A 12,459-nucleotide genomic window follows, 5' to 3' on the forward strand; every position below is an offset into this window, starting at 1 on the left:
CCATAGCAACTCAAGCCATGACAATGCTGGTTCCCTCTTCTGCTTTGCAGCAGGGCAAGGCCTGGCTGAAAGTGCCTCAGTAGGAATGGTGGCACTTTTAGGCAAACAGTGGGTCCCTTATACCCATCCAAGAATTTTCCTCAGGTAGCTTTTCACTGCAACTAGACCTGCCATATTTTGGGACAGGGGTTCTGTACTTCTAACAGCTACATGACTGGCAGAAATCCAACAAGTAGAGAGCTTCTGACACAGGTCCAGTGGGGTTAAGGCATCACCTGTTGATTTTCCACCTGCCACGAGTTAAAAATTTAGAAGTCCACCCCCCCCCAAAACAAATAGGTGGACTGAAGCAGACTGAGCAGGAGAGAAAAGGAAGCTCCAATTACCTCATCATGGGGAGAGTGGAGGCCATAGGAGCTGCCAGCAGCAGGGTTACAATCCAGCCCCCAGCACACCTAGACCCATTACAAAGCAAAGAGCTGTAGGACTCAATTCAAGATGATTAACAAAAAATAATTATCTCCATAACATACCCCAATCATTTTGTTTCTCACAATTCTTCCAGTGTATGTAAGTGGTTCCATTCTTCTCAGTAACTGGAATTTTTGTATGCTGTCTTGGTGGGGACATGGTTTTATTACTGAAAGTCAATATTTATTTTTACTTTAAATGTCTTAACTAATATTGATGTGCAGAGCGGGATTACATATCCACATTAGTGACTGTAGATACTGCACCAGCGAGACACTGGAAATTATTCTGGATTAATTAATTTCAAATTTTTATTAGTATGCTGCTCCATGAAAGGTCCGTACACAGAAATGTGTGTATGTGTGTTTGTGTGCATGTGTGTTTTGCGAGGGAGGGAACAAAGGCTTCAAACATTTAACCAGAGAAGATAGCCCTTACAGCTAAGCACAGTTCCAGCCTCTGAATAACAGAGAGCTGTCCACACACATTCTATTGAATGGAAAACAAACGAGCACTAAAGCAGGGATGGACAGCCTGTGGCCTCCAGACGTTGTTGGACTCCAACTCCCATCAATCCCAAACAGCATGCCAATGGTCAGGGATGATGAGAGTTGTAGTCCAGCAGCATTTATTTATTTAGACTATTTCTATATTGCTTAATATATAAAAATATCTCTAAGTGGTGTACAAGAAAAAAAAGAACACAAGAAGTATTATAAAAAGTACACAATGAAACCGTAATACAAATAAACCCATACTTAATACAAATTATTAACAAATAAAATATACCAACACAGTAAATTCCATCACACTTCCCCACTTATCCCCTGCCTGAGGACTGGTTCCCATCCCTGCACTAAAGAATGGAGCTCTCCTTCATACAAGCCTCATGAACAAGCAGCCTATTGAAGTAAAAGCACTGGAACCGCTTCTCCTACTGAAGCCTCTTTTATGTCAGCAGTCATTTTAACTGACTTTTGATTTAATAGTTTTAACTTATTTTTACCTTTATTGTATTGAGTCACTTGTACATCACTCAGAGATCGCTGTAATTAAGTGGGATATAAATTGTCAGAATAAACAAACTTCACCAAAATGATGTCTCATAATAACTTACATATAGTAGGGAGATGGTTTGGCACAAGTTGCCACACTTCTAGGACCTGGATAGACCACAGACAGGCTTGTATAATGGGCTCAAAAATAACCAGGAGCAAAAACTGAGACTAGGGGTAGAAACACACTCACTGTTCTGCTGAGTTTCAATGTGTCACTCTCCACCTCTTTCTTTTGAAAACAAGGACACACAATGCTAGTCAAACCCTGCCCATTTTTACTGTAAAACCTGGTGGGAGCAGATTGCGTGCGGATTTTTTAAAATTCAGCTTCAAAGAGATTTCACAACTAATTGGCAGATCAACCCGTTCCCCCTCCAGGTGTGGCTAATAGAAACTCTTTGATCTGGCAACTACTAGTGTGTTTATAGCCTAGAACTCAGATAAATTTCCATTGTTGGTTTTGCAAGCTGTATTGCTGTTGTCAGGAGTCTGGATTAAGCATTATGGCTAGGGTTGCCAGGCTCAGGGCCTGAGACTGATCCTGTATCTTTAGGAGAAGAGAAAGTCAGCCAAGTGCAGGTGTTCTTGCAACACTATGATGGGAAAAACCACAAGGTGGAATTCTCTCTTCCCCTTGCACAACTTTTAAAGATACAGAAGACATCTTGGAGGCTGGGCCTGGCAACCAATAGGTCCTCTGTATCTTTAAAAGTTGTGCAGGGGGAAGGGAGAATTCCACCTTGTGGTTTTTCCCATTACAGTGTTGCAAGAACACCTGCACTTGGCTGACTTTCTCTTCTCCTAAAGATACAGGATCAGTCTCAGGCCCTGAACCTGGCAACCCTAATTACGGTACATATGCTACAGAGCAGGGCCCTCCTATACAGGATTTATTTTATTTATAGATAATTGTATACCCCATCTCCTTTCAGACATACATTCTGTATAGCTTGCAGAAGCCTAAAACATTAGCTTCTATATTAAAACAGCATCAACTTCAGTTAAATCAAACTAGAAAGAGGCAGCAACATAAAACCAGCATAAATCTACTAAGTCATTTTCCAGTAATTAAGTAGCCAATTTTCTGACAATGACAAATAAACTATAAAATGTTTTCCTGAATGAATACAGAACAGGAGCCAGCCTGGTCTTGCAGGGAACTATCCTAAACAGTGTATGTGTATGTGCCATACATGCACATGTATGCAGGGCCCTGAATAGCTGATCATAAAGGCCCAAGGGGTTTCAAAAGGGGAAAGTGTTTTCTCAACTACACTTGGTCCAGACCATTTCAGAGCTTTATAAGTCATAGCCATTACCTCTAATTACGGCCGGTAACACACAAGCAACCAATGCAAACTGGTAAAAATGGTGCCAGGCATTCACTGCATCAAAACCCTAAAAAGAAACATACCAGTTCATTCCATATCACCTGAAGCTTCCAAACAGTCTTCCAGGAGAATCTAACCCAAGTTCCTGTTTGGTGAAATGCAACCTTGAACTCATGACAAGGGAGTAAAAATCTTACCTGTTATGTAGGATTAGCAAAGCATAATTTCTCTGCATCTGTGAATTGTGATTTGTCTTTGTGTTGACTGATGTTTGGTAGAGGAGCTTGACACAAGTCCCCTATCATGCAATCCACCATTAACAAAAGTTTGGGAACCAGGAACACATCACTATCAGGCTATTTATCTCTCATACTTTAGTAGCTTCCTGCTCCCTACCTCCCCTTTCTCCTTTTGGCTCTATCCCTTTCCCTGGATAAAAGGATGGAACAGACCCAGCTGTCCTTTTTGAAGAAGAGAGACATTCAAGGCAATTAGACAAGCCTGTTTGTCTTGCCCCAGGTGAAAACTGTGGCTCCTCTATCCAAGAAAGTATCAGCTGGTACAAGTACAGATCTACAGCATGGTTCACAAAGTCTGTTTGCTTCACTCTTAGAAGAAGAGTGGGCATCTGGATTTGTTCCTGTCATGAAGTCCATCGGTTCTCTAGCTTCAGTTTTGCTGAGAAAAAATGGTAAACATCTGTACACCATTTTCTCCTCCCTTTCTCCCAAACCTAGGATCAATAATTTCTTTCTTGAATAAATACATTTTAGCATATTTTATCCTAATTACAACATTTCCATCAATTCTAGTATTTGGAACTCTCTTCTTTTTTACATAATACTTATGACAAATTAGCACTTATTTTGGATTAATGTAACCTAATTATGAGTAATAACCTGGCATCAGCTCTCCATAGCATATGTGAGGCTTTGATGGGACAAGATGCCCTTTGTGCTGATATAGAGCACATGTTAATTACGTGCTGAAAAGGGTCCACTTTGGACTTCCCTTACATGGATACTCTGATGTCACTCCATACTGTAATGGTGCCTTTCAGTCAGACTCAAGAACTTGTGAACTTTAAAAAACGGAGAACATGAGAAAGTAGCAGGCAAATGCCAGCGTCTTTGCAAGAATGGCCATCTTTAATCCAGTCATATACTCAGATATCCATCCATTCCACCATTGCCATGGAAAATGTCTACATCTAGGGGAGTTAAAAAGAGAATTAGCATACTATCTATCTATCTAACCTATCTATCCATCCAATTATGAATACCATTGCACATTAATTTCCTTTTTGGATGGACCCACAGGTTTGTGGGAAGCTGACCGCTCTCCCATGATGCCATGGGATCTGTCTCCTCGTGCGGGGTTGAGGAAGCTGAGCTCTCTCGGCATGGCAGCTTTGGCGGAGTGAATGCTGCATTGTCACGCCGGGCTGGAGTCACAGATAATTACCTCAATTAGTTACAATGGAAGAGTAATAAATACAGGCTTAGTGTCTTCTACCCCACTGGGTCTTCTCAGATTAATCCAGCCTGGCCGAGCAGCACTGAAAGACATGATGGACAATTCATTAAACTCCCCAAATGCCACACAACCTACCCATGAAGGTTTGTGTTAGACCCCTGGGGCTCAGTGCTTTGTCCCTAATTGTCTCTCCCAGGCATGGGCCACCTAACAGCCAGTAGGTGATGGGCTGAAGCGCCCGGGGATTAGGGGGGATGCTTGCCACGTTGCCTTGGTGAACTGGCCAGTTGGGAGAGGAATGCCTGTGGGGAGGGTGGGGGGAAGCAGAGGGGCGTTCCGACAAGGTGGGGTACTTGCCAAACACAAAACCAGAGGCGCAAGGAGTTAATTAGAAGCCAAGCAAGGGGCCGCAGGCGGTGGCGGCGGCAAAATCACTTCCGAGGATTAATACAGGACAGGCTCAGCTAAAGCTGACGGTGAATAATCTAGGAAGAGGAGCTCAACTCTTTCCCACACATGCCCCCTCCCCAGCTTATAATGGTGAGCCTGATCCTAAACTCTTTCTCCCACTTGTCCAAAAAAGATAAATTACCACTTTAGGAATTGGAGCCAATAACGATGGCCCTGTTCCTTTGGCCTTAATTCCAGACTCACATTTATCTAAGTATGCATTCTCTCTAATGAACAATTCTGTGAGGCTTAAAAGCTTGCATATATCTTAAAGCAAGCAAGTTGGCCCAATACAACATATTGTTTCATCTACTGTGCATCTCATCCTCTGGGACCATCATAGCAACCACCATTTATTGAACTCTTGGTATAGCAAGACATATATAGTACAGACACAACACATCCTTCCCATCCCAGGCAACATATTCATTGTCTTCTAAATTTCCACTGTAGGTGAAACTGAACTCATCTTCATGTCACCTGCGTGCAAAGTGGCCTCTGCTGCAGAGTGACTGGAAACACCAACAGTTTGGCCAAACCATGGTAGAAGTACCCTGAAGACTGGACTCCTCTCACCTCAATATTAGATATGGCTCCTTCATTTAAATGAGTAAAGTGTGGAGGGTTCGTCTTGGCAATGGCTTATCTTAGCACATGTCTATTCAAAAACACACTGTGATGCACTATTTATATCCCCAAAGCAGCTGTTTCTGAGGAAGGATTGCTCTGCTGCTTATCAGACTCACAGCATGACAAAAAGTGAAATCTTCCAGAGATAATAGTTTACCTAAGGTATACTGGCTATTTAAATCAGATCAAGTGCCAATGATACATTTCATCAGGAATAAGTGGCCCCAGTCTTTGGTTGCGAACACCACAACCACAAGACTGGGGTTAACCCTTTGGCTCTCTTCCATCCAATTGTACCTTCCCTCCCAATGGAGTACACTGACTTTACTAGAGTCAGTTCAGACATTCAGCTTCTAGTCATCAACATATTGACTAATCAAGTGATTTTTATGTGTATATTTACTCATCAGCTCTATGAGGCAGTTTAATCAGTCAACAGAATCAAGTGGCAAAACTTGCCTTTAAGTGAGTTGTCCACACACACGTCAAGAGTCACTGTTATGCCTGTGTCACATCCCTTTTCTACCTGTTTCTCATGCCATGCCTGGCAATCATGGTGGATACTGATAAGATAATACCAACTTGCCCTGTTCTATCACAGTAACATCCTAGGTCAGTTCATGATACTAGTGCAATGCTACAAGTCATTAGTGGTCGCTATGCTCCATTTTGACCACTTGTAGGATTAGACCAGAATCTATGTTAACGATTATAACGGAAAATCTGGAGTCTTCTCCTTGGTCATAAATATGCAACTAGTGTCTGACCATGCAAGCAAGATCCAGCCACCCTATTATCAAGGGAAATATCTATTAGCTGCTAAGAATTAAGCACTTCGATACTAGGCCAACATCCCATCTGTAGTTGTGAACTGGAGGGTCAGGAAACAACTCATTGCCATGAAACCGTCACTGTTAGCAGTGATACTAGTTAAATGTGATAGATGTTACCCCAACAGCAGTAACACTTCAGGGAGCATATTCATTCAACCCTTATTTACAGGGCTGGATAACTTTTTTCACTATATCTGATATCCACAAAATGTAAATGCAAAGGTTGCTTTAGTTGATGCTGGTTTATGCATTTTCACCCAATTGATGGGGACCACTGTAGTGGGGCCAGGATGGTCTGTGCAATCTGCGTGGCTTCTGCTTTCACCACAGAGGCAGGGATGGGCAAATTATCAATTTGTCATCTGTGTCACTTTTGCATCTTTTTACCCATAATTGTTTCCACATTAATCTGCACTTTTTTTAAAAAACTTTTCAAAATATATATTTAAATGTGCATTTTCTCTCAAAATGTTTCTTCTATATGTATTTTCTCTTAAAATATGTACTTAAATGTATATTTTAATATGTTTAATTGCTGAAGACTATGCTGCAACATTCTAAGAAGTGCAAATCTTGTGAATAGGTAGGTTCCAATCTGCATGTTAGTCCAAGATGCAGATACAGTAATATGATATGGTGATTTGCAAGGATCCTTAAGTATGCCTACACAGAGGTGTCCAAGAGGGAAAGACAACTGGGGAAGGTGATCTATCAAAAGAACTACAGAAATTTTAAAAAGCCACATACCATTTAATAAATAACACACCAAGATATTTATATTGTAATACACTAAAGGATTTTGTGATGATGGTGATGGTGCCTTCAGAGGTTATTATCTCAGTTATTTGTCTTCCACAGGGGGCCTGGGCTGTCAGAAGGGCCTCTCAGGCCGTAATTGGCTGAGCTGCTCCATTCCCAAGTGTTGCTTCTTGCCATTGGCTGAGCATCATTTATTCTAAGAATCTGTGCTGCTTGCCATTGGCTCAGTTACTCAGACCATAGAATGGGGAAGGGCAGGTGGAACCGTATACTAGACAAAGAGGGATGGACCAGTCCAGAACCTGAGAAAACAATGGGCACAGGAAACAGAGGGAGCTAGGAAAGAAGGATTTGAATATGGAGTGGTACAAAAGAAGGAGAGGAGAAGGCTAGTGGGAGAAGTCTTGGAAGCAGAAGGAAACCAGGTGAGAAAATAGGAGCTGCAGAGCTGAAAAAGGCTCAAGTTCACAAAATGAGTTGAAATAAGCAGCCAAATCTTAAATTGCTATCTTCTTATTAAACTATAAACTTAAATCGTTGTTTCACGCTCCCCACCTCCTCAAGCAGTAGGAAGCTTCAAGAGCTGCCTTTAAGAGGCCAGTTTCCTTGTATCAAGGCTACAATCTTAAACACACTTACTAAGGAGTAATAAGCTCTACTGGACACATAGGACTGGTCTACTGGAAATGGCCTTGGGACTTGTAGCCTATATGTAATATTATTTATTTACAAGCTGAGCATGGGAGAGTAAACAAGCACCAGATAGTTTGAGTCTTTAAGGCAGCATAAAGTCACCCAAAAGCAAACGGCATGCATTAGCAGCCCAGGCCCTCTCAAGGCGACTTCTTGCAAGATTCAGGCTTTTATTCAGAGCTTGGAAGATTACTTTTAAAAAGTAATAAATTACAGTTACAATAACATGGCCCCAAAAAGTAGTAATTGCCGTTACAATTACAATTGCTCTGAAAGTAACTGATTACTTTACTTTTCCTCAAAAGTAATCACTACAATTACATTTCAGTTACTTTGAAAAATGCCTACAAAGTGCTGGCCTTGGCTGCTGCACATCTAAGTAGCCTAAAACAACATTAAAAATAAGCACACACATACAGAGGTAGTAGAATAATTCTTTTTATCTATAAGATAGCAAGGGAGGTGGGGTGGGAAGCAGAGGCCACTACTCAGATCTTTGCACGTCAAACCAAGTGCACCCCCCCAATCAGCCAGCAAGCACAATCTCTCTCACTTAACCACCTCCCGGACCCTGCCCTGCCACCAACTAAGGGACACTCACCCAAGCAAACATTTTCCCCTGAGATGTAAAAAAGTTAAAATACTGCAAATGCAGCACAGTAGCAAGAGAGGGTAGTGGAGGCCACTTTGTGTAACAAGTGCAAACACAATATTCACACACACATTGTCATCTTTCACCTTCACAGTTTTTTATCTCCATTCTATTGCTGCCTCCTTCTCCTTTATCCATGTTCTTGCCCTTCGGCTCCTTTTTCCCTCCACTCCATTCTTCTCCACCACCATCCATTTTTTTAAACAATTGTTTTCTCCACTCCATCCCATCTCACTCGCCACCTCCTCCCTTGTCAGCTCCTACCCACCCACAGAGCACGAGAGAAGAGCGATGCTGCACAGAAGCCCAATTTGAAGCACATGATTTTCATCCACAAATCAGAGGAGCAGAAGACTTCCTCTGCTTCCCCCCCCCAAGTAATGCCCCAAAGTAATGCTGGAAACATTACAATTACTCCACAAAAGTAATAAAATTACTCCTATTACAATCAAAATGTAAAGGAATTACCCACTCGTTCCTCAAAAAAGTAATGAATTACAAGTAATTCATTACAGTACTTGTAATGAATTACTTCCAAGCTCTTATTTTATTCCCTAACTACTTTCAAACTGATGATCTTTTTTCTCCCCAGCCCCTTCTGAACCTAGGATGCTTTCAGGAGTTACAAGCTGAGCCAGCAGCTATCAAAAGCTGCTGAGATTTATTTATGCAACTATCTTAAAGAGGGGGGAGTGCGTAGCTTGCTCTCATGAGTACTCTTGCTATAGATAGTTGTTAACACACATTGGATGCCACCTTGAGGAGAACAACCTTCAAAGATGGCCTATAAATACAGAAAATAAATATTTACCTAATCACTAAACGAGCCTAGAGAAAAGAGCATCTTCTCACTTGACCCAAAATAGCATTTTCGTTATACCTTGTAACAAATATTACAATATGCAAAGTATAAATTCATCATACATGCCAGCATGTGAAAATAAGCCATTTCATATAAAAATACCTCATATGAGTTACAAAGTATGTATTTCTAATTTGCAAACATATTGCAAATGGGTTGTTGATACCATGATCTTTTTACTTATTGAATTTTCACCGGGAAGGATAAATCCAGATTAAATGGGGAAAAATATGGGTTGGTATTTTGATGCTAATGACATTAGAAACATAGGGACCTGCCTTATATTGAGTCAGAGCATTGGTCCATCTAGTTCAGTATTGTCTACACTGACTGGCAGTGGCTCTCCAAGGTTTCAGGCAAGCGTCTCTCCCAGCCCTACTTCTACATGTTGTGTATAGGTTCCAAAAAAGCAAAATACCCCTACATGTATGAGGAGCACCCATCTCACAACAAACACTGGAAGGTTCCAATATTCCAATTGTACTCATGCTGGGCTCAGACTTGGATATTGCAGCCATTCATGAACGCAGTACTGTCTCACAATCACAGGCTATTGTGCCACATCATTATCACTACATATATTCAGCAAACTCCCAATAACAAGATGCTCCCAGCTTCTCTGTCACCAAATCCTTAGCTAAAAGTTCCATTACAAGTTTTAGCATTACTTTATTTTATTTTCAAATATTTATAGTCCACCTTTCTGAGTAAAACTTTTTCAGTGTGGTTTACATAATAAAATAGAAAATTACAGAGTCAACAATAATATACATTTTAAAAATACAGTTTCTACAAAACAACAACATTATTTTATATGACCTTTCCTTCTAAGAATTAAGGCCTAATTAGGTTTCTTGATAGTTGCCTTGTTTCACTTTTAAAGGGAATTTTGAGATTCTAGTCCTAGAGTTAAGATTTGTGAGATCTGCCAAAGAACACTGAGACTTGAGCAGGGCTATCAGTAAATCAAGGTTTCTCTGTCTTGACCAGATCCATATCTATGTTGGGATTCTGTGAAAATGGCCCCCAATATTACAGCTAGAATGGATTGTGAAAATTAGTTAAAGTGTGTCTAAGTTGTATTCTGAGAACAGAGTCTGGGTTCTGAAATGTTATATGGTATGAAGTACACCAAGTCTGGTCTCTGGCTTCCAGTTCCTGTTTAGTTGAAATGACAGTGAAGGGTTAAATTCATGAACACAATTTAATAGACTGAAAATTGGGAACTTTCTTTTTCTTCCGGAATCATCCCCCCCCGCCACGCCACGCCTCCCCTTAACCAATCTCCTTCTCAACCAGAAAAGTGCAGTTTGTGGCTAAAGAATCCAGATGTTGCTCAGCTTCCCAGATGTGATGGGTCTTTCCATTCCAGGCGGGCCCAAGCATGCCTCTTATAATGAAGCAAAGGGGGTGGGGAATGAGCAGGACTATTTTTAAAAGCCTCTTGGCTTATTTATAATTTGCACCCACCGTGTCTGAGTCTCACAGCAGGGCGACTGTGAGGAAGGAGGACCCATTTGCCAAAGATCTGAGATTATTTCAACCACCCTGCTGGAAAAGCTGCGTAGCAGAGTGACTTAGGAGAAAGTCATTATCTATATTCTTAACTCCACACCACCACAGGAAAACAGGCTATTTATTTTCTTGTCCGGGATTTCGTGATAGCTCCTGGCAGACAAAGGTGATACACTGGTTATTTTTGAGCGTTTGTGATGCTTCCCTGTTTCCAGGTTCTATTTTTCTTTGGCTTCTCCGGTTCTATTTTACCGCACGGTGACTCGTTTGCACCTTGGCATGGAGGGGTCTGGGAGACTCAGTTTTTCCATGGTGATATTTCTGGAAGCACATAGCAAGTGTTTGATACTCAAATACCCCAAACACCCTAGATAAAGCTCATTGGCATTCCGGGTTTTTCAACGTCTGAGTCACCAGAAAAGCAGAAACTTTTTGCATTTTCCACTTTCCATATTCCAAAATCACTATTATTATCTGGATTCCAGTTACCTGGTGTCTCTTTCCCCAGCTCACCATCTTTACTATATTTATCCCCCACAACTGAGTGTCTGGACACACTCTCTCTGTTTCTCTCTGTCTCTCTCTCTTTGTATGTAAGGCCTAGAGGAATGGGAGCAGAGCTTGGAAGGAACTAGTTACAAGTAACAAATTACTTATGATTTATTACCTTTTTGAGTAATGAGTGGGTAACTTCATTACATTTTGCTGATAATAGAACAAGTAGTAACTTCATTACTTTTGAGGAGTAATTGTAATGTTTCCAGCATTACTTTTGTGCATTACTTGGGGGGAAGCAGGGGAAGTCTTCTGCTCCTCTGATTTGTGGATGAAAATCATGTGCTTCAAATTGGGCTTCTGTGCAGCGTTGTTCTTTCTTCATGCTCTGTGGGTGCTTAGGAGGCAACGAGGGAGGAGGTGGAGAGTGAGACGGCGTGGAGAAAACAATTGTTTAAAAATTGACAGGAGTGGAAGGAGAAAAGAGCTGGAGGCAATATATATATATACACAAAAATATGTGTGTTGGGGTATCATCATTGCTGGGGGTGGGGTGAGGGGATGTGAGATTCTGTTATGCCATTCTGTTAATCTTACAGATAAAAAAAATATTCTACTACCCTTATTTTGGGTGGTTATTTTTAATGTTGTTTTAGGCTATTTAGATGCGCAAGCAGCCAAGGCCAGCACCTTGTAGGCAACTTTTTTAAGTAACTAAAATGCAATTGTAGCAATTACTTTTGAGTAAAAGTAAAGTAATCAGTTACTTTCAGAGCGATTGTAATTGTAACGGTAATTACTACTTTTTTGGGCCATGTAACTGTAACTGTAATTTATTACTTTTTAAAAGTAATCTTCCAAGCGCTGAATGGGAGCTAGAAGTGGGGTTGCCAATTTATTTTTTTTATTTATTTCAATTATATCACACCTTTCTAAGGAGCTCAAAGTGGTGTACATGGCTCTCCCCTCTCCATGTTATCCTCACAACAACCCTGTGAGGGAGGTTTGGCTGAGAGACAGTGACTGGCCCAAGGTGGGTTTCATGGCTAAATGGGGATTTGAATCCTGGTCTCCCTGGTCGTTGTCCAACATGAAAAATTAGCCTGACCTGTTCCTGTGCAGAATCATGTCTCAATTAGAAAAATGTTGGCAGAGACTTGGAAATATAACATGAGCTGGAGCCACAGCTAATTCACTTGTTTAGATGCATGTCATGAACATCATTTGGTATTTC

At 41.1% G+C, this 12,459-nt stretch overlaps 1 long non-coding RNA gene across 1 annotated transcript in view; it reads right to left on the reverse strand.

Moving 5' to 3' along the window:
* Positions 1–1,772, reverse strand: part of LOC133379474 (uncharacterized) — a 28,522-nt gene extending 26,750 nt beyond the window's left edge. Inside the window, exon 1 of the long non-coding RNA XR_009761184.1 lies at positions 1,720–1,772. This is a non-coding gene — a long non-coding RNA (uncharacterized LOC133379474). The remainder of the gene's footprint in view (positions 1–1,719) is intronic.
* Between the last annotated feature and the right edge of the window lie 10,687 nt (positions 1,773–12,459).

The sequence above is a fragment of the Rhineura floridana genome, chromosome 3 (genome assembly GCF_030035675.1).
Source record: "Rhineura floridana isolate rRhiFlo1 chromosome 3, rRhiFlo1.hap2, whole genome shotgun sequence".
Taxonomy (NCBI): Eukaryota; Metazoa; Chordata; class Lepidosauria; order Squamata; family Rhineuridae; genus Rhineura; species Rhineura floridana.